Genomic DNA, 27,571 nt, shown 5'->3' with positions numbered 1-27,571 from the left:
TTTGAGGACTTTGTGTGTATTCTAAACTCATTCGAAATTACAAATTGTAGTCCAAAATCACTGTAAAAAAGAAATTAAATAAAAAAAAAGAAAAATGGCACAGTAACTTCTTTTTACAGTTACAGTTTTTGTAATAGTGGCATTAAAACCAAACAGATGGGTATATATATATATATATATATATATATATACTTTATTAATCCAGAGGGAAATTCATGTGTAGAGCAGCTATATAAATAAAAAAAAAACTAAAAGGCAGGTCAGAATTAAAACCTCACAAAAAAACAAGTCATAATGGCACAAGCCTGCATGGTAAATAAAAAATTTATCTAATGTAAACAGAAAATGATTCTATTATCTTTATGGAGGGAAAGTTAGGTGCATCTTGCACTTGTAATCTGGGTGGGGGAGCAACATGCAGACTACCTCATCTAAAAAACAGTAGGTCAGGAAGTGGGGTCAGAGCCCTCCATACACTCAGAGTTGCGACATCCGTTGACTTCATTGTAAGAGCGGTCACGTGGGTCATGGAGCCTCCAATAGTTCCAAACAAACCCGCAATGGTGGACTCTACTACGGAACAGACAGCAGCGATCGGATTACTGAGGGGAAAACTAAATAAACATATTAATGCTGCACAGACACGTTTGTCACTGAATGCATTATTATGTTAATGTTGATTTAAGTGATAATCAAGTCATGTTTGACAATAGATTAAATAAGTGTAACCAGCACAATAATTTCATACATTTTTGGAGGGAAATATTCATCTCAACCACCGAGCTAGCATTTATTAAAGACCAGACATGCTGGTCCTCATTAGCCTCTATATTTCTTACTGCTAACTGTCCTTACAATACACTTTGTAATTTAAATGATTAGCTTGTTAGGACTTACTTTCATCTATTAAAGCCAGCGTGTGGTAGCATGTAATGTCCCAGCAGTAAGGACTTAAAGTCAAAGACACAATGCAGACAACACAGAACATCCCCTTCATACAGGACTCTGTCTTTCAGCTGCATTTCAGTGTTTTTTTTTAAAAGTCCTGCACCGTCTCTCTTAAACTGGATTTATGTAACTTGATCATGCTGAGTTTATCTTCTTCCCTTTTTGTCTTTTTATTTTAAATTATGCTTCATATATTCTTATGTTTTAATGTCTTTGTAAAGCTCTTTGACCATGTTGTTGAATTGTGCTGTACAAATAAAGTTGCTTTGCTTTGAATGTAAAAGGAAAAGTCTCACTGAGTAACAACTTGATTTAACTAAAAACTCACCAAACCTACTGGTGGGACTGGCACCGACAGGACAAGAAAACAAGAGAAACCTTTAAAAAACAAACTTTTTAATGACGTAAGACAACAGGGCAAAGCAATAAAGTAAATAAATCAGTTTCAGTAGAGCTCAGTGTGAACTTGAGCAGGTTTTTTTGACCATGTCTACATGACTAAATGTAAAGAGTTGTTACCATGTGAAGCAATTAAACAGGTGTGCCTAATAATGTGGCCAGGGAGTGTATTTTGTATAACTCAATAACAATGAGTCACTTCCCAACCCGAATTAACCCATGGCATATATAATGAGTAATATTAATCAGAAAGGCTGAGCTGGAGCTGCTCCTCACAAACTTACCTAATTGCTTTTAAACAGCTGGCTTGATTGTGGCCCAGTGACGACTTATATCTGAAACTAAAATAATGGCTTTGCTTTAAATAGTTGTGTTACACTTCATTGTGGGCAACCATAGCAAGAGTGCCCACTGCTCGCCTTCAAACAAGACAAAAAGATTTCCAATTAGATTTCAAATGCCATTGCAACTCTTGTCTCCCCAGGCATTTTGTGAAAGGAACTCTCCCAGGGTGGCACTTATTATACCTCATTACTGACAGCACTGGTCACCAGGGACCCCAATCAGACCAGCTGAACACTTAAGCTTCTCTCTTACTGACTTACAGAAATTGATTGGGTTCGGGCTCCCAAAGTACCACTTTAATGTCAAACACATAATGCCCAGGCTGTATAAAAACATAAATCTTTTCATATAAACTAGTTGCTGATTACTTGTGTGTGTTTTTATTGTTATTTATTTATTTATTTATTTTTTATTGTTTTGATTGCTATAGTTATTTTTATTTTTTCATTCATTTGCATTTGTGAGTGGTTTAAAATAGCTATCAGCAACAAAGGGAACCAGATGGTTTCCTGATTTGGATAATCTTAACATACGTGGCTAACATAGATTCAGTTCCAGGAGACGTGACCACAAAAAAAAAAAGAAAACAGGAGCAACATGGGCTGTGAAGTTAATGATCTGAAGGAGCATCGAAATTTGTAGCTGGAGCTAAGTACAACAGATCAGCTATCTGATTATAATAGAAAAAGTGAATCCGTATTCTTTAATTGAGAATATTTTTAAAGGGTGGCCAACACACTCCCTGGCATAAATGCTGAAAATGAAAAAGGAGTGAAAAGCCTGGCAGAGTGTATGACGGTTGGCTGTGTTTCTCCACGCTGGCTGTAACAACTGAAGCTGGCTGATCTTGACTGTACAAGTTTCTGTCTGTGTCTCTTTTACTTATAAATTAGGTGACAGCTCTAATCTAATTATAATCTCTATGACAATGGTTATTGTTCAGGGTTTTTTTCCTTATCAATAATTTGACTTTGATTATCTCAAATCTTGATAGAATCATCAAGGAGCGGCACTAGTTTTCAGCATGTTGTTTCTACAGTTAGAAAAGTGCAAAGGAAATTATTTGCTTTGTGTTCAATGACACTAAGCTCCATCATATTTAAACAGTATAAAAAAGTCTAGAATTTGATTTTAGAAAGATACTGGAGAGATGTAGACACATACTCAAGATATAAAGAAGACATCATTCCCATTATGATTCTTTTTCATTTTAATTTTAGTCATTTGGGACTGAGGATGCTAATTTGAGGCATTCAGACAGAGAAGTTCTATCAATTTAGTTCTAAGAACTGTCCATCTTGAATTTAGTTCATGTATGAACTGCCCTTCCCATGAGGAACTGTTTCATTTTGCATCCGTGTGTGAGTTAGGGGGACCGATGTGACGCAACCATCTGCGACAGTGACGTGTTACTTTAGCACCACACAACAACGAAAGAGAGCCCGCAAAACATAAAGAGACAAGAACACCACCAAGAAGCTAATAAAGAGCGAAGAGGCCGTCGTGTTCATGTTTAAATCAGGCGTCTAACATCAAGACTGGAAGAGCACACAGAGAGACAGGAGATGAAGAATCCAGCAGCAGGACGTACGTCTTCGTTTAATGGAGGAAGAACGGAGAGACGGCGCCTCGTACAAAGGGGACGACGTCTAAGTGTAACTTAGTAAACATCATGGTGTCAGTAAACTTTTCAGACATATTCTACTGTTTGTACTGAGCTTATTAAGGTAAGTGAATATTTCAACGGCAGGTTTATCGTAACTCGTGTTCTGTTTGCGTTTCAGACGTTGCTGTGAGGGACCGAGGCCAAGGATGAAGAGAACACAGGAGGTTTTTTTAAGAAAAAGCCTTTGACATTTAATTTTACAAAAAATAAATAAATAAATAAATAAAAAAGAAAAAGAAAAATTCTAAGTAAAAGTTCTGGGCCCATAAAAGAGGTCAAATAAACAGAACATCAACATAAAGAACTGGAAACTAACTGACCTCACAAACTGACGCACAAGGGAAGCTTTATACTGGCTGATCAGACCATTTAGACACAAGAGGGAAAAACATAACATAACCATCTTCAGCTAACTTAATAAACTTAACCAATTCACAACAGAACTCAAACAATTTAGACTCATAACTCAACAAACAGAAACAGAAATCTAAATAATCATAATTCTACATAAAGAATAAACAAAGTAATACAAAATAATAGAAAATCTAAACCCCTCTCCCACTATCTTGTTGCGAGATGGAAGAGTCCAATTAGGCTGCAGCCTCTCAAAGGAGATCCACCTCAGCTGGGGCTCTTAGCAGGCCTGGCCTCCCACACAGCAACTTCCCCAGGAACTGGTAACTCAAAGAAAAAGCATGTTAACTGAGAGTAAACCAAATTAACAAGGTGACAAGAATGAGTCAACTAAAGGTGTGCGCCCAATTAGTGAGCCACCCTGCCAAACCTGCTTAGAAAAATGTGAAATATGAAAGAAATGGTGAGTATTACAAATAAAATGTGTTTTGGATTAACTGAAATGAAGAAAAAGGTTACCAGACCGGGCTCTATGTGTCTGGCTGCCTAGGCGGCCATCACAGGCTCACTGAACAACACATCAGTCTGGTTTACTGATGTTTTACCGATGAGCGGTGAGAATTTCCAAATGTCCAGAGACATTTTAATAAATCTGTCGCTGCCTGAAGCCTTTCTGGGGAGAATGGACACAACTTATCGTCCAGCTGTACAGCTTGAAAACAGAGTTGTTGCTGCCCTATGGAAACTACCTCCGCTAACAGGAGCATAGCACACCTGTTTGGAGTTGGTATTTCAACTACCTGTGACTGTTGGAAAGAGTTTTGCTCCTCAGTGGAAGAAATCTTGTAGGCTGAAGTCATTAGGATGCCAAATGAAAAAAACTTTTAAAAAAAACTAAAAGACCACCCTTATCCACAGCTAGATTTTCCAACACAACCACCTGATGCAGCTGGAGTATGAGCAGCCGTGATGCTTTACCTCATGCCTTCCAACAAATCACAACACATTTTTCACAATAAACATCATGTTCAACAGACAGAACATACATGTATACATAAACATGCACATTGCATTTTCTATGGAACATTTTCTCTTGTTCAGAGTGCAGTTTTTTTCTTATGTGCAAAATTAAGGTCTCATCACCTGCTGTTAAGCTTTGTGTCCATTATGGAATCTATCTGCAGGAAAAGTTAAGGAGTAATCAGTCACTGAAAGGCTACTTGAGACTGACGTATGGTTTAGGAGCATTATGAGGAGATGCAGTCAGACAAAATTAGTAGTGTATGAGGGTTAAAATGTAGAAAGAGGTGGTGAAATGTTTACAGGTGTGCACTTTTGTAAGTGTCCACAAGTATTTAATGCCAGACCTTCGTTAAACATGATAAACTTCATCCTGTGATGTGGTGCATTTTAAAAAGTTAATAAACTGTAATATTATGCACACCCGAGGATAAAGATTTAAAATGCAGTGAGCAAAGATGGATTACTAATATTTCATAGCTATTATTAGTTAATAGCTACTTAATATTTTTATTAGCTAGCCTAATAGATAAACCACATCTAACTGACAAAAACTGAATACTTCTGACTTCACAAAGTCATTTTTTTTTTTATAGTGAATGCAGCAGTGCAAAAATAACTATTTACATGTGTGTGATTTATATGATGAACATATCACTTTGGCTTTTCCCGCCATCCTGTCCACTACACCCAAGAGACCCTCCATCACAGATCTCTGCTGGTTTCTGCCAGCTCTGTTCGTGGAGCTGCTCGCTCCTCTGCCTCCTTTGTGCCTGTTCCTGAAAGAACTGCAGCATGTTGAAGCTGCATCGCTTTGCCTCTGCTGTTCAGCATCTGACACGTCCAGCACAGCAGCCAGAAGAGTGTCGGCCCTTTTTCTCTTTACTGGAATAAAACATAGGGAGGATGGAGACAGATACACAACACACAGCAACTATAATAAAATATTTTGAATTGTAATATAGTGACACTCAACAAAATGCCTGTAAATGCGATAGGATGTCTTTTTTTTTTTTTTTTTTTTACAAGGTCTAGGGTGGCAGAGGGTGCTGGCTGGCTGCTGGCTGCTGGCTGGCTGCTGGCTGCTGCTGGCTGCTGGCTGATGGCTGGCTGCTGGCTGGCTGCTGGCTGATGGTGGCTGCTGGCTGGCTGCTGGCTGATGGTGGCTGCTGGCTGGCTGCTGGCTGATGGTGGCTGAGGGTGGTTGATGGTGGTTGATGGTGGTTGATGCTGGCTCTGGTATAGTTGCTGAATGGATAAACATTTTAGAATGAAAAACAAGTTATAAAAATGAAGTATGGCTTACCATGATTATCATTCATATCAGTTTTTTCCCCTTTCAAACAAGACATCAGTAACATGCTACATGATATGTTTGTGCTTGGCTCTTATTTAAAGCAAACCTTTCATTATAATATGTAGTGAAAAATTCTCAATCATCCAGGAGTGCAAAGGTTATAATAGCAGTCATTTCAACTGGAATTAAACATCTTTTAAACAGACTCCGCGGCATGGTTGGCCTCACTGGTACTGTTTTTAATTGGTTTAGATCCTATCTAACAGATAGAGAGTTCTTTGTTAGCATGAAGGAATCCTCGTCCAAGAGCTATAGACTAACCTGTGGTGTACCCCAAGGCTCAGTTTTAGGCCCCACCCTTTTTAATCTTTACATGCTTCCTCTTGGTGATGTCATCAGGAGACACGGCATAAATTTCCACAGCTATGCTGATGACACACAGTTATATGTTGCCGTGACTCCTGATGAGCACAGGCCCATTGATGCCTTGTTAGATTGTATTTTAGATATCAGAGGGTGGATGGCAGAAAACTTCTTGCAGCTCAACCAGGACAAAACAGAAGTTTTATTGATTGGACCTGAAGCTGAGAGAGAGAAACTGGAGGCCAAACTGAAAACAGTAGCACTCAACCATTTTAATCAAGTAAAAAACCTGGGAGTGATTTTAGATGCAGATCTCAGTTTTGAGCCACATATTAAAAACATAACTAAGACTGCTTTTTATCACCTAAAGAACATCTCCCGCATCAGGCCGTTTCTCTCTCGAGCCAGTGCAGAGACACTGATTCATGCTTTTATCACATCAAGACTAGATTACTGTAATGCTCTTCTTTCTGGTCTTCCGAAGAAGTACCTGAACCAGCTGCAGCTTGTACAGAACGCAGCTGCACATCTGTTGGCAAAGACCAGAAAGAGGGCCCACATTACACCAATTTTAAAGTCTCTGCACTGGCTCCCCGTCAGCTTCAGAATTGATTTTAAGATTCTTTTATTGGTTTTTAAGTCTCTTAATGGTCTTAGCCCACCTTATTTATCTGATTTGCTTTTATCTTATGAGCCCACTAGACCCCTCAGGTCCTCTGGTACTGGCCTTTTAACTGTTCCCAGAGTAAAAACAAAAACCCACGGCGAGTCCTCCTTTTATTTCTACGGCCCTCGTATGTGGAACAGCCTGCCTGAGGACGTGAGGGGAGCACCTAGTGTGGATATTTTTATCCACGACAGCGTTTCCTTGGTCCTTTTAACTTGCTTTTACCCTCTGTGATGTGTGTGTGTGTTTGACGGGAAGGGGGGGGGGGGGGGGGGGGGCTTGCTGCTATTGGGTTGGGGTTCTGGGGGATTTTACCATCTGTAAAGCACCTTGAGTTGCTATTTGTATGTATGAAAGGTGCTATATAAATAAAGTTTGATTGATTGATTGATTGATTGATTGATTGATTGATTGATTGATTAAAAAATGTCTAAGTCCAGTTGAAATGACTGAACTTTGTGGGAGAAAACCTTAAAAATGCACAAGTAATAAAGAACAGCTACTTCTTCCCACAGTATTAAAATAGACAGGTACTAATTTCCCACTTTCCTAATTACCAGGTACTGTTCCACACTCATTTCTTTTTACCTTTCTCTTTAGGTTCTTCTCCTGCGTGTTCATTGATGGAGTACAGTAAAAATGCTACTACTTCTCTTAGTTGACCATTTATTAATTACATGATATGAGAAATATGCAACAGATCTGGGTTCAAGCCTGTCTCATGTTCTTCTCACACATTGTTGCTTAGGCACACTGTTAGTAAGTATATGAACTTATAGATAAGAGAGATTTAATCTGAATAATAGGATAAGATTATAAATGAAAATAAGCAGCACACTTGAGTAATTTCTTGATTAGTATTCCAATAAATGTATTTACAGCTTGCTATTACAAAGTGACTCTATCAGTTCCCCTTTCTCCATTTAAAAAAGTATCTGTATGGTGTGTTTACATTTGGCTTTTGTTATCTCTACTAAATCAAGAGCAGAGATTTTTGTATGGATTAACGCTGTTTTTTTAACCTGATCCATTGGGTGCTGGTGGCAGTGGGAGCATCCAGGATGCTCTTCTAATTAAGTAAACATGGATCAGAATCATACGAATAAAGATGGCAAAACTTAAAAAGATCAGCTAAGCTATCTGGGTGGTATCTGAGAACAACTCTTAGGTCTATACAGAAGCTTTAATGCTTCTTGTCCTGTTTACTAACCTTCAAACTCCTCTGAGGGTGCAGTGTTTTCACTGAGGATGATCACCTCCAAAAGCCCCCTGCAGGTGTCCGTTGTTGCGGCGTTGCCTGATGTAGATCGGTGGCCCAAGATGAGGTCCAAGGTGTCGAACCATTTCCTAGTTTATTTGTAGTCCTGAGTTTTTTTTCATTTTCTCCCATGCTTCACATTTTGATAAATCCATGCTTTGAGAACTGATCGTCATGAAAAATTTTATATTCCGCTGCAAGCCTTCAAAACTTATCTGAATATCCTCTGTGGTGTAGATGGTCAGAAGAGCTTTGACCTCCTCGTTGGTCCATTCATCGCATGCTCTGTCCATGTTGTTGCCGTTTATTGTTGTTTTCGTCTGTAGCTGCAACACTGGTTTTTTAGAAATGGCAGGGCAACAAGGAGCGGAAATCTGGTAAATGGCATAGCTACCAATCACCAAACACCTACATCATGTGGGTTCCTATGGAGCCCTGAAAAGACCCTGCCTAAATGGAACTAAAATGGTTATAGGCCATTACTCCTAGTTCCTATCTGTCCGAATGCCTCACAAAATGGCCTGGTTCCTAAAAAGGTTATAGGACTTTCAAAAAGTTCCCATAGTGGGAAACCACCTATTATCACAATTTTTCATGTCCATTTATGCTGAATACAAGATTTTTAAAATTCAGATATCTATGATTATTGTCTGATCCTCCTATTTATGTGGATCCATAAATTTGTCCTGTTGAGAAAACCACAGACCTCCTGGAGAAAGACGTTTCTTTGATAGCACAATACATCTCTCCAAATGTACAATATGCATCTCTGAATCAATAATACCTTCAGAAATATATAAGAATGACCATTACTATATACCACTGTGTGGTTTCTGGTCCACACCGGGTCGTCATATGGCTGTTCCTCATGGGTGTAGTGCGGGCCCCATGCTTTGGGGTGGGGGGCCTCTTCTGGGATCTTGGGGCCCTGCGCTCTGTCCGTCCTGGAAGGCTGGTACCTGGCGGGGCCGGCGTGGGCAGATGCTGATCCTGGCCTGCCGGGGCCTGTGCCCCATGGTCGCTGAGGCCTCTGGCTGGGGCCTTCCTCTGTTGCCCTCTGGTTTTTTTTTGTTTTTTGTTTTTTTTTTGTCTTGGTTATGTTTTTTTTTTTTTAAGAAATCCCATTAACTGTCAGCTTTGTTTTCCTTTTAAAGCTTCAGGAAATTATCTGTTGTGTTTCTGTATAGGTGGTTACAGTTGGTTGGCTGGTGTTAGTTTGGATTAAAGGACCATTGCCTTCTGTCTTTATATCTTTGTCTCCTCTTTCTTTTTTCTACTTTCTTTTTTACTTTTATTCATTATTCTCTTTTTTACTGTTCACTCCAGTCAGGTCCAGCAAGATTACATAAATTCCATAATTCAAAATAAATAAGATTAAAATAAATAAATAAATAAAATTATCAAGAGGACCCATAAAGCTCCCACTGGCAAAGCACATTACTTCGGCACAACACAGCAGCCAGACCATTCTGCTGCCATGATGCTGGACAGACAAGATAAGGACAAATAAAATAAATTCAGCTTTGGTAACATTTCTGGATTCAGCAGTGGACTATGTTGGGTACAGTGGTGGGAGTGGTGTTAAAATAAATGGTGTTACGAATGGCGTTACTTTTTCAGTAATGGATTATGTAACTACTCTTTACAACGCCACTGATGATAAAACATCTATTTACTATTTTAAGATATGATTCATTTTTGCTTCGGGTGAACAGAAGGTCCACATTTGTTTGGATAATCTTGTGAAACTGGTATAGCGCAGCAGAAAAACGCCGTGTTATATGTTTAAAACCTGTGTCAGATGCTGGAGGAGCTGTACTCAAGTCACCAGCCCAGGATGCTCCTATTATACCCAATCCTGATACCCTTACCTGTCTCCAGCTATTATGCTTACAGTAAAATCTTCCAGAACACTGTAACATTTTGTACATTTTTCTCTTTCTGTGCTCATTTCAATGTTTTGATTATTTGATATTTTCTAAGTTCGCTTAGCAAAAATTACAAGATTCTGCGCTGTGTTACGTACCCTTTTTTCTAGGGGTAAAAAGGAAAGTAACACATGAGTCGGAGAAGGGATCTAAAAGAAAAAATATTTCACTAGTATGTATGAAAGGAATTTTACTAGTGTATGAGAGACGAATTTCCCTTAAAAAGTTTAAACGGCAGTCATGTAGTAGAAAAAAGAAGGTCTTCTTTTGACAGCACAGCACATCTTAATGGCCGAGTTATGCTAGGAGGCTACTTAGTGTTACGTCCACACCAGACCCTTCCACGGACACACCCACTCCTGCCACTCATCGCTGCTGTCACTCTCCAGAATACTGACTGAACACACCTGCAAACTATCTGGTCCACTAGGCTTTATATGCTCCAGTTCCACATCCATTCCTCGTCGGACCTTGTTCATGCATCAATGGACTATCCCTCTTCCCCTCTGTCTCAACACTTAGCATGTTCTCACTGAGACTTGCTACTGTCAGTTATCTGGTTGCTGTCGCGTTACACCTAACCCTTATAACCGTCTCAGCTGAGGCCAGTATAGTACTTAAGAAGCCAGCAGCTTCACTTAGTCATTATAAACTCATGACCACATCAACCCAAATTATGGTTTAGTAATATTAAAGCCATTTCCTCACCCCCTCATTGATTCTCTACCTGTCTTGGTGGGTTGCAGACAATAATTAGTGTGTCACGGACATTATACATAAGGTGAAGATAAGATCACTTTAGGCCTCTTAAATGTGTATATTTTCCTTTAATTAGGAAGTATTCACTGCAAGTAGAACATCACCCATTGCTCTGAGTTTTACAATGCGCCTGCTTTCAGTGGCTGTAAGGGGAGTTGCTGACTGGATTGAAGCAAATAGACTGTCAGAACTCTTCATGGGGACCTTCCATTAGGCTGTCTCTTTCAAGCAGCACACACCCCTGAGGCAACGAAGCATTTTGCTCTCTTACTGCTGCACACTGCCTTTTTTCTTGTCTGTGGAAAGAAAACGCCTCCTTACCCTCTATAGCTTTTTTTCCCTTTATTGCTCTTTTTTTCTTGTTTTTTTTTACTCCAAACACCATACTTTCAGTTTGTCTTTTTTTACACAGTGAAAAAAACTCCTTAGAATTACAGAACGACTGCTTGCTTCATCCAAAGACACAGTTGCTCTCTATCTGAGTGAGAGATCTGGCACCATGTGGTCAGATGCTCTGCTGCTTTAAGCGGTGGGGGGGCTGGACCCTCACAAGGATATTTAATGACACATTTCAAGAGTAGAGAAAAGCATAAATCTAACTAAATCGCATTTCCTTTGTTTTCATTTTCTTCTTTTCAGATTTAATCTCATGAGACACCCAAAAAGCACCAGAATGAATCATTAAAAATAAATCCTTTTTAGATTGATAGCATGATGGTAAAGAAGTCAATTGTTTGCCCTGTGTTTTTTGCATTTTGCATCTAATTGAGCTGCATTGTTCTGCTCTTCATCTTGAGTACTACCTTACAGAATAAATAAACACTTTTAAAGCTGTGGCTACTTTACCATCTGTCAGTGTTCAGCAGCATGTTGGCATCCAGCATTCATAGCCATCATGTAGCTGGATTGGTTGTGGCTTTCATATGACCTCCTTATGGTACCTCAGAGCACAGAGACAGAGAGCACTGCAAGGAGCCGCACAGGGATTACTCAAATTCAAGATGAAAAAAAAAGCCAATTTAGGGATTTAAGTGACATAACAAAACACTGTATGTGTATATCGGCATACAGTACATAGCAAAAGTCACCAGTCATTTCTTTATGGATTTTAGAGCATCACACCCAGGGATGAGGATGCTTTAACACCCACACTTTTCCTGGTAAGAAGGTTCATCACCTACACCTTTCCCACATTTTAAAGAAAAAGAAAACTTTTCACGTAGTGTTGCACAAACGTCAAAGTTCCAGTCGTTTCTGTGTGCTGCTGAGAATCATGACGTGTTCAGCTGATCGTCTTTTCAGTAGCTAGCACCATCTCTCATGTTGCGTTTGTTTATTGTTCCGTTGAGAAGGAGGAAACTAGCGGTTCGTGGTTCACACTGTCACATATTTACCCCAAAGTATTATGTTTGGATGCACTAGCTGAAGTTCTAAGCTAAATTTATCAGTCTCATGTCAATCAGACCCGTGTCACTGTCACGTGAAGCTGAAGAATGAAACATGTTGATAACAGCCTACTTCAGTTAGAACTTAACTTTTGAGTAAAAATGAGGTTTGCTAGTGACACAGTGACAACCTGATAGATCCGGTTCAGAGTAAAACAGCAAAAGGAAGCAAGGGGACGTCTTCTCTAAATCATTGCTGCTGTGCAGCTGTTGGAGACACAGTTCTGAGCATTTAGGGGCCATGAATGATGTGAGAGAAAATACAAACAGGTTCTGAGACACAAATCAGAGCAGAACCCTTCACTAACAAAGCTGCTGACAGCGGTAAAAAAAGATTTATACTTCAGTTATACTAGAAAAGTTCTGATGGGGGCCAGGCAGAGGCAATGGCCAAGAAAAGGTGTGCACAGTTTAAAAATATAAAAACGCAAAGAGAATCCCAGGCGACCTCTTTCTGTCATACAGTTAAACAGGGCATGGTGAATAATCATAAATAAATAAAATAAAAATAAATCTAATAAATCTCCATCATGGCTCATTACATTGCCTGATATCTGTACAAAACTTTGTCTTATTAAAAGTCTACCAGTAAGGGATCATAAATAAAAAATGTTAGGAACCACTGACTGATATTACACAATATCATTAGTGTGTAATTATTCAAGTTGGGACATGAAGTTGTGGTGTAACTTGTTCATGGTGACAATAAAGCCCATGAATTTATTTAAATAAAAAATGAAAATATAAATTAAAAGAAAAGATTAATTTCTAATGTAAAATTATGCACATTGCAATTTAATACTTATAAGATGAAAATAAAATGCAGGTGTAAGGGAACATCTACAGTGTTAATCTATGTCTTTATTTGTAGTGCCCAGCCTGCAGCGACAGGCTGCATGGCAGCTGTTTTTAAGTGGAGTCAGTCATATCCAGCAAGTATTAATAAAATCTCACACAGGCTTCCAACCATGACAAAAGAAGAGCTAATGTGTGCACCACTTCAAACCTGAACATTTTCAACCTCAAAATAGAAAACTTTCTAGCCTTTGCTGCCTTCCTTCTGAATGTCTGGCTCCTGGCTTTAGAGCTGAGGGCAGCTTTGAAAAAGAATCACATAGTGAATAAATCACACGATGCAAAACAAGCTGGAAAGGTATCCACCATGATAAAAAAGACTTTATTCTGTAGGCTTTCTAATGGTAAAAGGCAGACAAATGATCCCACCAGTACTTTCCTCATTTTCTATAATAGGTTGTAGTTTTTTAAAAAAAAATTCTTCTGATACTTTCACAGCTTTTAAGAGAATAAAGCAAAAGAAAACTAAAGTCTTAAAGAAAAATTTCAAGATTTTTCAACCCTCTTCCCGTTAGTTTGGATGCAGTAAACTGTATTGGTAAGCACAAGCCTGCGTGTATCTATCCTGAGCAAAAATACTGTCGCTAAAAACCACAAAAAAGTTGCGGATAAATGACTCGAGGCAAATAAAAACATTTTGCACTACAAACTATAAATTAAAAACAACCAAAAAACGCCTCAATTCAAATTTAGAGTGGCTGTAAAAGAGTGTCTAACATGAAAGATCTTTTTTGGCTTTAAATGTTAAATGTCAGCATGCAACAATGACAAAGATATGAGGATATTAGGAAAATATGCATTATAATCATTCAAACTATGTTGCTTTGGTAAAGTTCTGCTTCTTTAGTACTGTTTGAAAAATGAAAACATGAAAAGCTTTTTTTAACTTCATGAAGCCACATCTCATTTTCCAATTTTGTTTTCCCAGAAAGCCTCTCCGTCATGCACAGACTCAAAGCAAAAATCCACTTCCCACAAGATTTCAGGGCAGAAATTTTCCTTTAGCAAGAATTTTCCCATCTATCCATTTTGCATACATCCTTTATTAAATTCAGGGTCACAAGGCAGCTGCAGCCTGTCCCAGCTGCCATCAGCCAGGAGGCGGGTTACATCTGGATGCATCGCCAGTCCATCACATAGACAAATGAGACACACCACCATGCATCCTCACACTCACCCCCAGGGTTTATTTAGAATCACAATCACCCATTAACCTAACAAAATTTTTGATCATGGGAGGAAGCCAGAGAACCTGAAGATAAACCCACACGTGCACCTGGAAAACATGCAAACTGCACACAGAAAGGTCCTGAAATAAATGTGATTGTTTTTCTGTTTTTTTCCTCGTTTTGCATGTTGTGCTTCTGTGTCAGTGTTGTGACTATGTTGTATAAAACGTTCCTATGTTCAACATGTTCTCACACATTCTGTCCTTTACACTCGGGCTCTTAAATCACTGACCAAGTTCGTAACCTGGGAGTGTTGATAGACTCAGACCTGACTCTCAGCAGCCACATCAAAGCTTCACTAAGAAGCTTTTTACCAGCTCAGAAACATCAACAGAATTAAAAGTTTAGTCTCCCAGAAAGACCAAGAGAAACTCATCCATGCATTCATCTCCAGTAGGCTGGATTACTGTAATGGTCTTTTAACAGGACTTCCTAAAAAGAGCATTAAACATCTGCAGCTCATCCAGAACGCTGCTGCTAGAGTTTTAACCAGGACTAAGAGATCTGAACACATCACACCAGTTTTGAAATCTTTACACTGGTTTCCAGTCAGTCACAGAACAGATTTTAAAACCCTTCTGCTTGTTTACAAATCCCAGAATGGTTTAGGCCCAGAATACATCTGTGATATGTTCAGAGAATATAAACCTAGCAGAGCTCTTAGATCCAAAGACTCTGGTCAACTAGTCCAGACCAGAGTCCAGACCAGAGACCAGACCAGAGACCAGACCAGGGTCCAGACCAGGGTCCAAACCAGAGTCCAGACTAAACATGGAGAAGCAGCATTTAACTGTTATGCTGCAAACAAATGGAACAAACTGTCAGTGGAGATTAAACTTTCACCAAATGTAGACATTTTTAAATCCAGGTTAAAAACATTTCTTTTCTCATGCGCCTATACATGACATCTGCACGGTAACTTTTTAACTTATCTTGCTTTTAATCATTTTATTGTAATTTATTATTTTATTGTGATTATGTGTTGATGCCTTTTACTATTCTAAATATCTGTAATGTCTTTGTTTTATGTAAAGCACTTTGAATTGTCCTGTACATGAAATGTGCTGTACAAATAAACTGCCTTGCCTTTAGAAAGGATCAAATGATGTGATTTCCCTTCTCTATGTGTATAAATGATGCACTGCAGAAGGATGCTTTATCTCAGGGAGCTCCAACTCTGGCCCTGGAGGGCCACTGTGCTGCAGGTTGGTTATGCTTTTCTGCTACTAAAAAAAATCCAAATTTAATGGATCCAGCAGCTTGTTGTTGAGTTCTGCACAATGACTTACCTCCAGCCCAGGTGTACTGAAACAGGGGAACATCTAAAACCTGGTGGATAGTGGAGTTTGGGATCCCTACTTTGTCCTTAACACTGTATAAAGCTTATGTCTCTTATGACATAAAAGGAAGGACTTCTTTTGCAGGATTAATAAGATGCAATTATAATTTGTTTCTCAAGATTTCTTTATTTTGTCAAATATTCACCACAGCCTTCAAACCAGGGACCTTCTTTTTGTTAGCAGCCTATCAAAATCTTTCATTCTAATACAAGATTTATTTACTTATTTAAAAGAGCACTAATTAGATTCAAGGTTGGAAATTCTTAGTAATAGTAGACGTAATAGTACCAATTACTTAAACAGCTCATTTTAAGCTGGGAAGCTGGGACTCTTCTTTTTATAGGTCAGGAAAAACAAAATGTGTCTCATCATTAGTGTTTAACCAAAATAACAAAAAAGATTTAGTTAGGAGAACATAATTCCTGAGCTAATCTGCTTTGTATCACATCACTAATTGATCAATGAAATATAAGATCAGTGCATGCGATTTAAAATGCATTTAATATGTAACTTCCAAAGAAATGTGATTTTCTTTTCCTCAATGCTAGCAGCTTTAAAGTTGAATTTGTTTCTGTGATTTCATATGTCGAAAAGATGAGCGCAGGGGGCGGAAAACAAAGTTGCAGGTTCACTATGAGAATTTACAGTGTTGGGAGGAATGCGTTACAGTAAGGATGTTTAATATTTCAGTTTTAGTTTGATATTTCAGTTTATTGTTATTAGGTTCAAGTGTCTAATGGCTGTCCAATAAGACACTTGTTATGTTGTTGGTTGTTAAAACCTTGATGAAGGATATTTGATATTTTTTTTCTCATTTTTATTTATTTATTATTTATATTTTCTGTTTCTCTCCTGAGGGATTACCACCTTATTGTGGTCAGGGGGTTTGTGTGCTTCAGTGACCCTAAGAGCCATACCAGCAGGAGCTTTGGTTTCAGGTGGGACACCCAAGCTGGACAGGTCTTAGGTTAGAGGACTGACAAAGTGCAATCCATTTCTTGGGAGTTGGACTCCACACACAGTCTCATTAAGAAAACACTCATAAACAAATAAATGAATAAATAAATAAAAGGGCTGAAGCATGATGCCCCCTTCACATTTCTGCTTGCCCCCTCATGTATGCATTCCTAGAGCCGGCCTTGCTTACTGTCTTGACGCCCGGCCAGCCCATTTTTTAAAGAAGGTTTCATGGCTATAGATATCCTACAGATTGTAAACACATCTCTGTCTTCAGGTGTCTTCCCTCAGACCCTAAAAACAGCCGTCATCAAGCTACTACTACTACTAATACTACTACTACTAATACTACTACTAATACTACCACTACTGAAAAATTAAAACCTAGACTCGTCACTCATAAGCAGCTACAAGCTGATGTCAAACCTCCCCTTTCTTAGTCAAATTATAGAAAGAGCTGTCTTTCAACAGCTGCACAACTTCCTGACACTACATAACTGCTCTGATGTCGACCAGTCAGGTTTCCGGCCACACAACAGCACTGAGATGCCTTAGTTCAGGTCTTTATTGACATCCGCCTGAGCACAGATAGCGGGAACATTTCAGTCCTGGTACTGCTGGAAATCTCAGTGCTGCACTTGACACGGTCGACCAGAACATCTCACTAGACCAGCTGAAAAACTGGTTGGACTTTCTGGTTTTGCAGTTAATTGGTTTGAGTCCTATTTAAAAGATTGGGACTATTTTGTATCTATAGGTAACTATTAATCAGAGCAAATAAAAAAAAACCTCTTGAGTTCCCCAAGGTTCCATCCTGGGGACACTGCTGTTCAACATCTATATGCTGCCACTTGCTCAAATTATGAAAAACAACTAAATATGTTACCATAACTATGCTGATGACAGACAAATCTACATAACCGTCTTACCAGGAGTCTACAGTCCGATCCAAACTCTGATCAACTGCATTGATCAAATTAAAGATTGGATGTGCCAGAACTGAAATAATAGTTTTCGAAGCAAAGGATGAAAGATTAAAAATCAGTACCCAGCTTAAAACAGCTAACTTCAAAAGTAACAACCAAGCCAGAAATCTGGGAGTAGTCACGGACTCAGACCTGAATTTTAGCAGTTGTTGTGAAGTCAGTCATTATCAGTAAAGAACATATCAAGGATTAAAAGACTGATGACTGATTATTTAGAAAAACTTGTCCATGGATTTACCTTTAGTAGGCTGAACTACTGTAATGCTGTCCTCACAGGTCTCCCTAAAAAGTCCATCAGACAGCTACAGTTAGTCCAGAACACTACTGCTCCAGTCCTCACTAAGACCAGGAAACTAGATCCTAGAACTCCAGTCCTCACTAAGATCAGGAACATCGATCCTAGAACTCCAGTCCTCACTAAGACCAGGAAAGTAGAACCTAGAACTCCAGTCCTCACTAAGACCAGGAACATAGATCCTAGAACTCCAGTCCTCACTAAGACCAGGAAAGTAGACCCTAGAACTCCAGTCCTCACTAAGGCCACGAAAGTAGATCCTAGAACTCCAGTCCTCACTAAGACCAGGAACATAGATCCTAGAACTTCAGTCCTCACTAAGACCAGGAACATAGATCCTAGAACTTCAGTCCTCACTAAGCCTTGGAAAGCAGATCCTTGAACTCCAGTCCTCACTAAGACCAGGAAAGTATCATAAAACTCCAGTCCTCAGATCTTTACTGGCTTCCTGTCTGTCAACGAACTGACTTCAAAATCCTGAATGGTTTAGGACCAGTATCCATTCAGGATCTTCTGGTTATGAACCAACCTGATCCCTCAGGTCAGGGTCAGGTCTACTTTCTGTTCCCAGGGTCAGAACTAAACCTGGCGAGGCAGTGTTCAGCTTTTATGCTTCTCACATGTGGAACAAACTCACAGAAAACTGCAGGTCTGCTGAAACGCTCAGCAGTTTTAAATCAGGGTTAAAAACTTTACTATATGCTGCCTTTTATGAAAAGAACTGTTCAATTCCCCACACTGGAACTTTATTTCTTTTTAACACATTTTTTAATGCACTCATTCTTGCTTCCTGCACCCCGCTGTTGTGCTTTTAATGTTTTTTGTAAAGCACTTTGAATTCTCTTGTACATGAAATCTGCTATACAAATAAACTTGCTTTGCTTTGCCTTCAGCGTTCACGTTCTGTAAAATGCTATGAGTTGGATTTATGTAAACAATTTGATAAAAGCCTCATTTTATGATCAAAAAGCCCAGACTTCAGAACCAAGTAAATCAACTGAAATCAGAACCCATCCAGCCATGACCTGAATTCCTTCTTTTTTACTCATTTTTTGTTGTTTGCTCTCCTAACTTGTGTCATGCCATATTTCTTTTCCAACCCCCATTTTTGCCAAAGCGCAGTATTTTCTCATTTGTGATGCGACACACGTCTAACAAGAGGTGGTTCTGAGTGAAATGACTCCTGAAATATCCATCACTCCAAATTACATCTTTGGTCGTGCTGATCCCCTTCTTTTCAGCTAATCAAGTTATATGTTCCCGCATAACTATCAAGACGCCTGCTAATGTCTTTTATTCTGCACAGATAATTACAACAAGGTTCCACTTGAACATCCATACTAGCCAGCAAATAGCCAAAATCAACAAAGCAGCAGGGGTAATTATTTCTCCCTGCTGCTGTATAGATCTAGCTCAAGGGGTTAATGAAACTGATCAAAATGACTTATGCAATTATAAAGGAATCATGGTTAACATGACATGTGCATTGAAAATAAAATATTTGTGTGCAGTTACTTGTGAATATTCATATGTTGCAGTCTTATTAAAAGAAAATGCTAACAGCTGTATGTGGTGGGTGAAAGAAGGCAATGTCCCAACAATACACAGTCTGCAATCAGCCGATTTACACAAGCAGCTGAAAACAGTTCATGTTGTGAGTTTTCTCATCTTAGGAGAAAGACTTGATCCTGCTCACTCATATGTATGCAAGGTGAGTGGAAGAAACAACGGAGGGACAGGCTGTGGGAGGCTTGGTAGCAAGGAGAGTGGAGACATAATGAGTTTAATAACGTACAATGTTCATTAAAAGGTAGCTCAGAGCCTCTCCAGAGGTGTCATTCCTGTCAGATTAGTGGTGCTTTGCGGAGGCAGCCCATATGGTCTGTGTGTTTGACAACACTGTGACCCACAACAGCTGTGCTGTTTTTTCCCCCTAGGATTAGACTCAGCTTCTTTGACACACCTGTGTTTGCTCAATAACATCACCAAATAAGACTGTTGCATTCAATCTCTGAGGCATTATAGGATTGTGGGCCGCTGGAATGAAAAAAATACATACTGACTGTAGTAGGAGGGCTGGCTTCCTTGTGGGCATTAAAAAAATAGTGATAACCTGAAGAAAAACACCAATTAATCTTTCTGATAATTTGCAAGCTGCTGCTGCGATTTTCCCTTTTTTTATTTTATTTTTTTCCAGTCAGTCATATTCTACAGTTTATTAGACTCTGTCCTCAAACAACAGTTTCCCTGTGCACATAGAAAGGTTTTACTTACTTTAATCCCGTCCTAAACCAGGACTGTGGAAATGTGAAAGTAATGTACAGAAGGGCTGATTGAAGGAAGCCAACGTGGCTTAAACAGGCATGTCGGTTTTGAACAGGCTTTCACAGAAACCTGCTCATCAACATAAAACCAGGATTTGCTTGGTGACAGAAATGTGATTATGTGATTAACAGAAAAGCAGGTTAACAGGAGCATTTCTGAGGTTTTAGGCAAATATATGTTAAGTAAGCATGTCTTCTCTTGTTCTGTGAGTGTTAACTTCTTCAGTGATTTATCAACATTACAATCTGTTTGGATGTACTGACATATGTGAGATTTTTTTCAAATTCCTGGAGTTTTGCTTGAAATAACCTGTATACCAGTCACTCCAGGTAGGAAACATGCCTTACAACTACTTCATCACAAAGACTGATGAGCGGTTTGCTTTAGGCTCTCTGTTCAATCATTCTTTCCTTTGTCTTTCACTCTGTGCCAAGAGATTTTCTCACTTTCTCTCAGTTCTTCTTGGCAAATAAGGTTGTTTGAAGTGTCTTGAAGAAGTTGCTAAACTTCTGTGGATTTCAGTGACTTCTTTCTCCGCATGTAATCCCAGACTGGATCCATGATGTCCAGATGGGGTCTCGGCAGGGGACAGGGGGAGGCTGCAGAACTACTTTTCAGATAGTTCCTCGATGCTACTTTAAGATGGATAAGAACATTGATTTGCCTTAATTCATCTTGTGAAGTTAAAGAATTAAATTTTTTTCTTTAAAAAATCATTAATAAACCCGTCAGCACCACCAGTGTGCATGTGTTTGAAATAAGCATGCAATTATTTGATTAATTATTAATTATTAATGTAATTAAATGTTGTCCCCCCTCCCCCTGAACTCACATGGCTCGTGGTGACAGCTGCAATCGCTTCACAGGTGATTCATCCAGCATATTTCCAGTGTTTTCTGGAAGGTGAAGAGCCACATCACTCTTCTCTTCTCAGAACATAACTGTCAAGGTCTCACAAACTGTGTATGCTGTGCATTAGGACTGTCACATTAGAATGTGTCCAGCGAGTCTATTCTTCTGTGGTTATCAGTTTAAAAAGGTGGTGTTGTGTGGCTGTATTACATGTGATGAAACTACAGCTTAACTAGGAATGTTTAGTTGTTGCTCCACTTCCATCATAATTCTTAACCTTTTAGGTGCCAAAGCCCCAAAACTGTGACTAACCTCGTGTTACCACTTTCCACCGCTAGATGACAAACATGTGAATCAGCCGTCTACACCTGGCCACCGCTATCAATGACCCGCCACAGTCCGTCAACGATCGGCCGCGGTCCTCAACCAGGAAAACCTTACAGCCCTGATATGTGAATAGAGGGCTGTTTTTAGGTATAAATGAATACCAGAAAAAAACATTTGAAAGTCTGTCTCTTTTCTTTAATGTCCCCTCAACATTGTTTTAAAAAGATAGAGCTTACACTGCACTGAACATATTGTATTGCATAGAACATGCTGCTTACATATTAAGTACTTGTATTATATGATTCCTATGCAGCAGTGGGAATGGATGAACCTTGGGCATGTGCATCAGTGAGCAGATTATATATATATATATATATTTTTAACTTGTCCTGTCCAGCATTGCAGCAAACAGAATGATGGTCTGGCTGCTGTGTTGTGCCAAACAAATTTGCTTTGCCAAGAGGAGCTTTTTTGGTATAAGTCTCCTCTTGATAATCAAATTTTTTTATTTCTTTATTTTTTAAAAATGCATTGTTTTATCTTATTTTTTTGGTGTGATGGAATTTATGTAATCTAGCTGGACCTGACCAGAGGGGACAGGGGGAAAAAAGGACAGTAATGGAGAGAAGTAAAACGGAAAGTGGATAAAAAGAAGAGGAGACTAGGATACAGTAGACAGAAGCAACGACCCTTCAATTCAACCTAACGCTTACAGTTTTTACAGGTAAACTAAGCTGACAGTCATCAGGAGTTCAAAAAAAAAAAAAAATCACAAGACAACAACAAGATGTATCACAACAACAACCAAACAACCAAAGTACCAAAGGCACACTTTAAAAAAAAAGAAAAACCTAAACAAAAATAGCTTGTGTATAAACCCACTGGACAACTCAGTGACTGTGTCAGCATGCAGAGCATGAGGAAGAGGAGTGATCAGAGATGAGTGTGATCGTACAAATCTGACTACGCCTCTAAGGAGGCTAGATAGAGGCAGACTAGGGCAGCCCAGAGACCCAGTCGAGCAATCCCAGAGCATGAACCCAAGCCACCCCACCACAAAGATCTTAGCAGCCGTCAACCCCGCCAGGCCCCGGTCATCCAAGGCAACCCGAGCACAAGGCCCCAAGATCCCAGAAGCGGCCCTGAAAGGCAGGGGGCCCGCACCGTGCCCATGAGGATCAGGCTTCCCAGACAGTCATCCACCGTGGACCAGAACCCACCTCAAAAGGTGTTGCTGATGTGGTAAATATGAGAAAAATCCAAAATTCTATCAGAGGTTTTTCATGTACTTTGACCAAACAACCGTGCCTTAACCCCAATTTATATGGTATTACCAGGGTACCGTGGTTCATTCCTAATGATTGGTAAGGTTGTCTGAAATCTCAGCAAATCTGTCACTTATTACTTACCATGTTTGCCAAATTCAGATAGATAAAAGTCTTAGATATTAATTATTTTGTAAGCTTCTTTGCATCACTGCATCCTTCCTTCTGGGAAATCACAGAATTGCTGCACTGGCAGTTATAAAATAACTGCATTAAAACTTTAGTTAGTCAATGTAGTCAATGTTTTCTACGAATACATTTACTACTAGTGATTTTGCAAAGGAGCTGATTAAAAATCTTCCCTAGATATGCTGATGGAATATACAGTAGTGTGTGTTTCTCTCCAGTCAGATATTTTCTGTTTTTATGTGTAACTCTGAAGTAGGAAATAGATTTTCTATTTGAGCAAATATTCTGGTCTTGTCAAAGCTTTGTCTTCCAACAGAAATCTTACTAAACAGGTCAATTACATCAAGCTGAGGGTAAGCTGTGATTTATTAGGTCATCTGCCATCTCTGTATGTGACATGCACCTGAAAAGCACTGTATCATATGAGCTCTGGAAAAGCACTTTCTCCAGAACATGTAAAGTGGTTGTGACCTGGCTTCATAGGGACCCTGCTAGCTTGAATCTTGGGTCATATAGTACTTAAGACTCCTGAATTTCATAATCAGACCATCACATCCCATAGGCTAAGTACATGAATAACAAAAAAACGTGTGCCCTGTGAAGACAGCAGCACACAGCAGAGATACTACAACTAAGTTTTTCTGTGAGTTTTGTGTCAGCCGTAATAATGAATGTTGGTGGTCTGTAACAAATGTCTAGGTTTTATGGATATAAGTGTCTATCTTACGGAGCAGCTGTCTGCTCTTACTAATCCTCCTGCTTGTTTTAAATGTCAGTACCTTCTTCATATGTGCACTGGCACAAATCTGCATGGATTGAGTGGGCAATGGTAACATCACAAGAGGGCAAGAGGTGAATGGATCTCCCTGTGGCATTTACTGCAGAGGAGGCGGCAAGAGGCTGGTGGCAGTAGCGGTAAGATCCACAGAGTTTTATGCACATCTCCCGGTGAAATGCCATCTGGAACAAGCAGGGCGCCTGTGAATTAAGCAGCAGAAGGTTGATTCCTATTCTAGATGAAACACCTAGCAATTACATCATTGGAGGTCTGAAAATAAAAATGCAATCAATTTTTAGAAGAAGATTGGTGCTGAGTGCCTGACAGGTAAACCAGCTGGGTTTTTCAGAAAATGATGGAAGGTTATTGGATGTCCAAGGGTGAACACAGATAGATGAAAATAAAGACTGGGAGGAGCACCAGGGAGGGGCCGTTAAAGTTTTATTAAGCACCTAGAAGGTTAAGATGTATGACATTTAGTTGCAAACGTGCAGTTAAATGAATGCTATTTGCATCAGAAAATACTTGTTTTCTCGATCAAATTCAGCAAAGAAAACCAACACCCAGTTTCTCTCAGTGCTGCTAAGTGCTGTGGTGTCTTGAGCAAAACTCTACTTTATTTTACACAGAGCTGGATTTTGTGGGGATTATCACCCACTAACACAAGCAATAAATAACAATTAACATGTTTTTCTGGAAAGCGACCACACATAGTAGGTGGTTTCCAAAATCAATAATCTTTTAAGTGAGCAGCATCAGTGCAATCTTCCACCTCGCTGCACTCAGAATGAACTATCCGCGACAACAGAAATAGAACATTAAAAAATAATAATAATAATCTATCCACACTGAGACTGAGATTAACTACCAGTTTGTGAATAAAACAAACACTAGCGTGTGACACAGTTGCATGAAAGAAAAAAAAAAAAAACATGCAGACACAAAAAGTTCTTCATGACATTTATAGAAATCATAACAGCAGTAATATATTAATATGAGGGTCATTCAGATGCACCTGATTTAACCAATGACATGTGCAGCAGATTTTTCTTTTTGTCTTTTTCTTGATCTGACTAAATAATTATATGATGGAGACAAGAAAAACAGAAAAAAAAAGAAAATAAACAAAGAATGATCAGTTTAAAGCTGGCATTTTTCCCATGGTAAGCTGACCCATGATGGGTGGCTGCCTGGGGTATAGTCCGGTTCTCCTGGGTGTCAGGTGGTGCCTCTGCTGGGAGAGGGTGGTGGGGGTCAACTACTCTCCCTAGGTCTTGTGGCCTGCTTGCCGCTGAGCAGTCTATGCCCATAGGGGCTGTCGGCAGAGGTCTTTGGGCCCTTGCTCTTTGGCCATGGCCTCTGGCTAGGGCCTTTCTCTGCTGTCCTCTGGGTGGGTGCATTGACATCCCTATAGTGGGCTTTTTGGGTTTGATGCTTCATTGTGGCTGCTGGTTGGCCGAACCTCGAGGCCCTCTGTCGGCTTCTTGGAGAAGGTGTGGTTGCTTTTGCATGATCACACTCATCACTGAACACATCTCATTCCTGTTATTCTGCAGTTACATTCTATGATGCACATTCGTTGAGTAGGCTTATAGCAGCTGTGTTTTTGCAGTCTTATCGCTGGTGCTGTTATTATTCATATTGTTACTATTCACATTTTTGTCAATCTGCCTTGTGCTCCCAATTATTGTCTGCTTTTGTGTTTAATTTTTTTTTACAGAACTCGTCAGGTTTCTGTACGTGTACACTCTTAGAAAAAAAAGTGCTGCCTATAACCATATAAGGTTCTTTGGCTCTTATTGGTACCTGTTAGAACTCTTTGCAAGGGTTTTAACTACAACCATCATAAAGGGTTACACCCAGAACCATAAGTTCTACCAACAGTAATAGATGGTCCACACAAAATAATCTGAGAACATAGTAATAGTGGAACAGACTTCTAACTCCTGCGACACAAGCCTCCATTGGCACACAATCAGATGAAAGTGAGAGGACCTAATAAAGTTTTAACATTACTTTATGGTAGTAAATTTGAATGTCTTTCATTAAACACATTCCAGACCACATACAAACAAAAATGTTACATGACATATGACAGGTCCATGCTGGTCTACTCCAGTGTTTTCCTGTTGGATGTGCTGCTGTGTTTCTGGCTTAGACGTTTTCAAAATGATGATATTTGGGTATATTTACTTGGGCATCCATTTTCCCCACATTCAACAGCAAAATTGGGTTCATGTTGATACTATAGTTCAGGATGTTTTAGATATCTTCTTTGCATTGTGGTTTTAATAGTACAATGGGGACACTGCAAATTCATGTCACCTCACCCAAAAAAGGCACTTGCAAAGTCACCAAAACCCTCTTTTTCAAGCCGGTGGCACACATCGTCTTTTATCCAAAGTTGATAATTCATCTGCAAAAAAATACATAAAAGAAACAGATGTTAATATTAAGATATTCTACCTTTTTTCCTCAAAATCCCTAGCTAGTCATGCTTGGTAAAATAAGATTTAACCGTGATTCTCTGAGGTTTCAGATGTCGTCACACCTAAACCATCACTTAATCCAAATTCCTACACAGATGATCACATGAGTGAATAGTAATCACCCCTGACATGTGACACATGTTTTATCAATATAGAAACCAACACTCAGCTCCCACAGGGCAACCAACCGAGCAGCCAACTCCCAGGCCCACATGCCAAAAATTATTTCAAAATAGATTCCCAGTACAAAAATGCCCCTCAACCTAATCCCATGCAAAATTCATTTTACATTAAACAGACAAATCTATTCATATAGTTTTTGTTTGTAGCAAAGGGACCAATAAGTAGATCAATAAGTAATAAGTTATTGAAATAAGTAGTGACGCATACACTACTTGCAAAATACTAGGAATTTTTCACTTGTTGAAAGATTTCAGGACAGACTTAAAATGTACAATGGCCTTTGTAGGTAAACATAACTAGAATTTCTCTGCAATTTGTAATGAAAGTGTATAACTGTTAAATGTTTAAGTACTAATTGCACAGCATGCAGTTCTCTAACAAGGTGGTCAACTGAAAAAATCCATGGTGGAAATTCCACCCCATTAATACCAAATTCAGGCAAGCAAACGGCACATACATGGTTCAAGATGGCTGGTCATGTGATTTCTAAAACCATTTTTATGACAGCCAATCAGCAGCCACGCTGTAGAACACATGGTAACGCCCAATGAAGCTAATGCCAGACCCCATACTTAAGCATAAACGCGTCATAACATTCACCAATCAGCATTCAGGAAAATGGTGCTTACCATGACTGACCTGGAAAGTGTCAGCACAGTCTAATCCTAATTAGTTGAGTTTACTAGAAATTTGCGTGGAAACCCATTACCTTAAACCACTCTAGTTTTTATAAATACTGAAACATATCAAGTTATATCAACATCAGTTGATTTAAAATGTAAGACTTTACTCAAACCCATTAGTTCACTTATCTAATTTTCTTTATACTCTAGGTGTTTGAACTGTCTTAAATGAGATTTATGCATATTAATTAGTTCTTTCACTGAACTTTGTCATACACCTTCTAATGATGACAATTTTTGAATGCATTTTTGCAGTAGAGTAAGGGTCCAGAACTGCTATCTGCAGAACTGAAAAGGTGACAAGAGGTAATGTTACTAACCATCACCTCTTTGCCTATGATGCCCTATGATGCCAATGATGCTATATAT

Source organism: Melanotaenia boesemani, chromosome 3, assembly GCF_017639745.1.
Source record: "Melanotaenia boesemani isolate fMelBoe1 chromosome 3, fMelBoe1.pri, whole genome shotgun sequence".
Lineage (NCBI taxonomy): Eukaryota > Metazoa > Chordata > Actinopteri > Atheriniformes > Melanotaeniidae > Melanotaenia > Melanotaenia boesemani.
Note: the sequence above shows the minus strand (reverse complement) of the source record.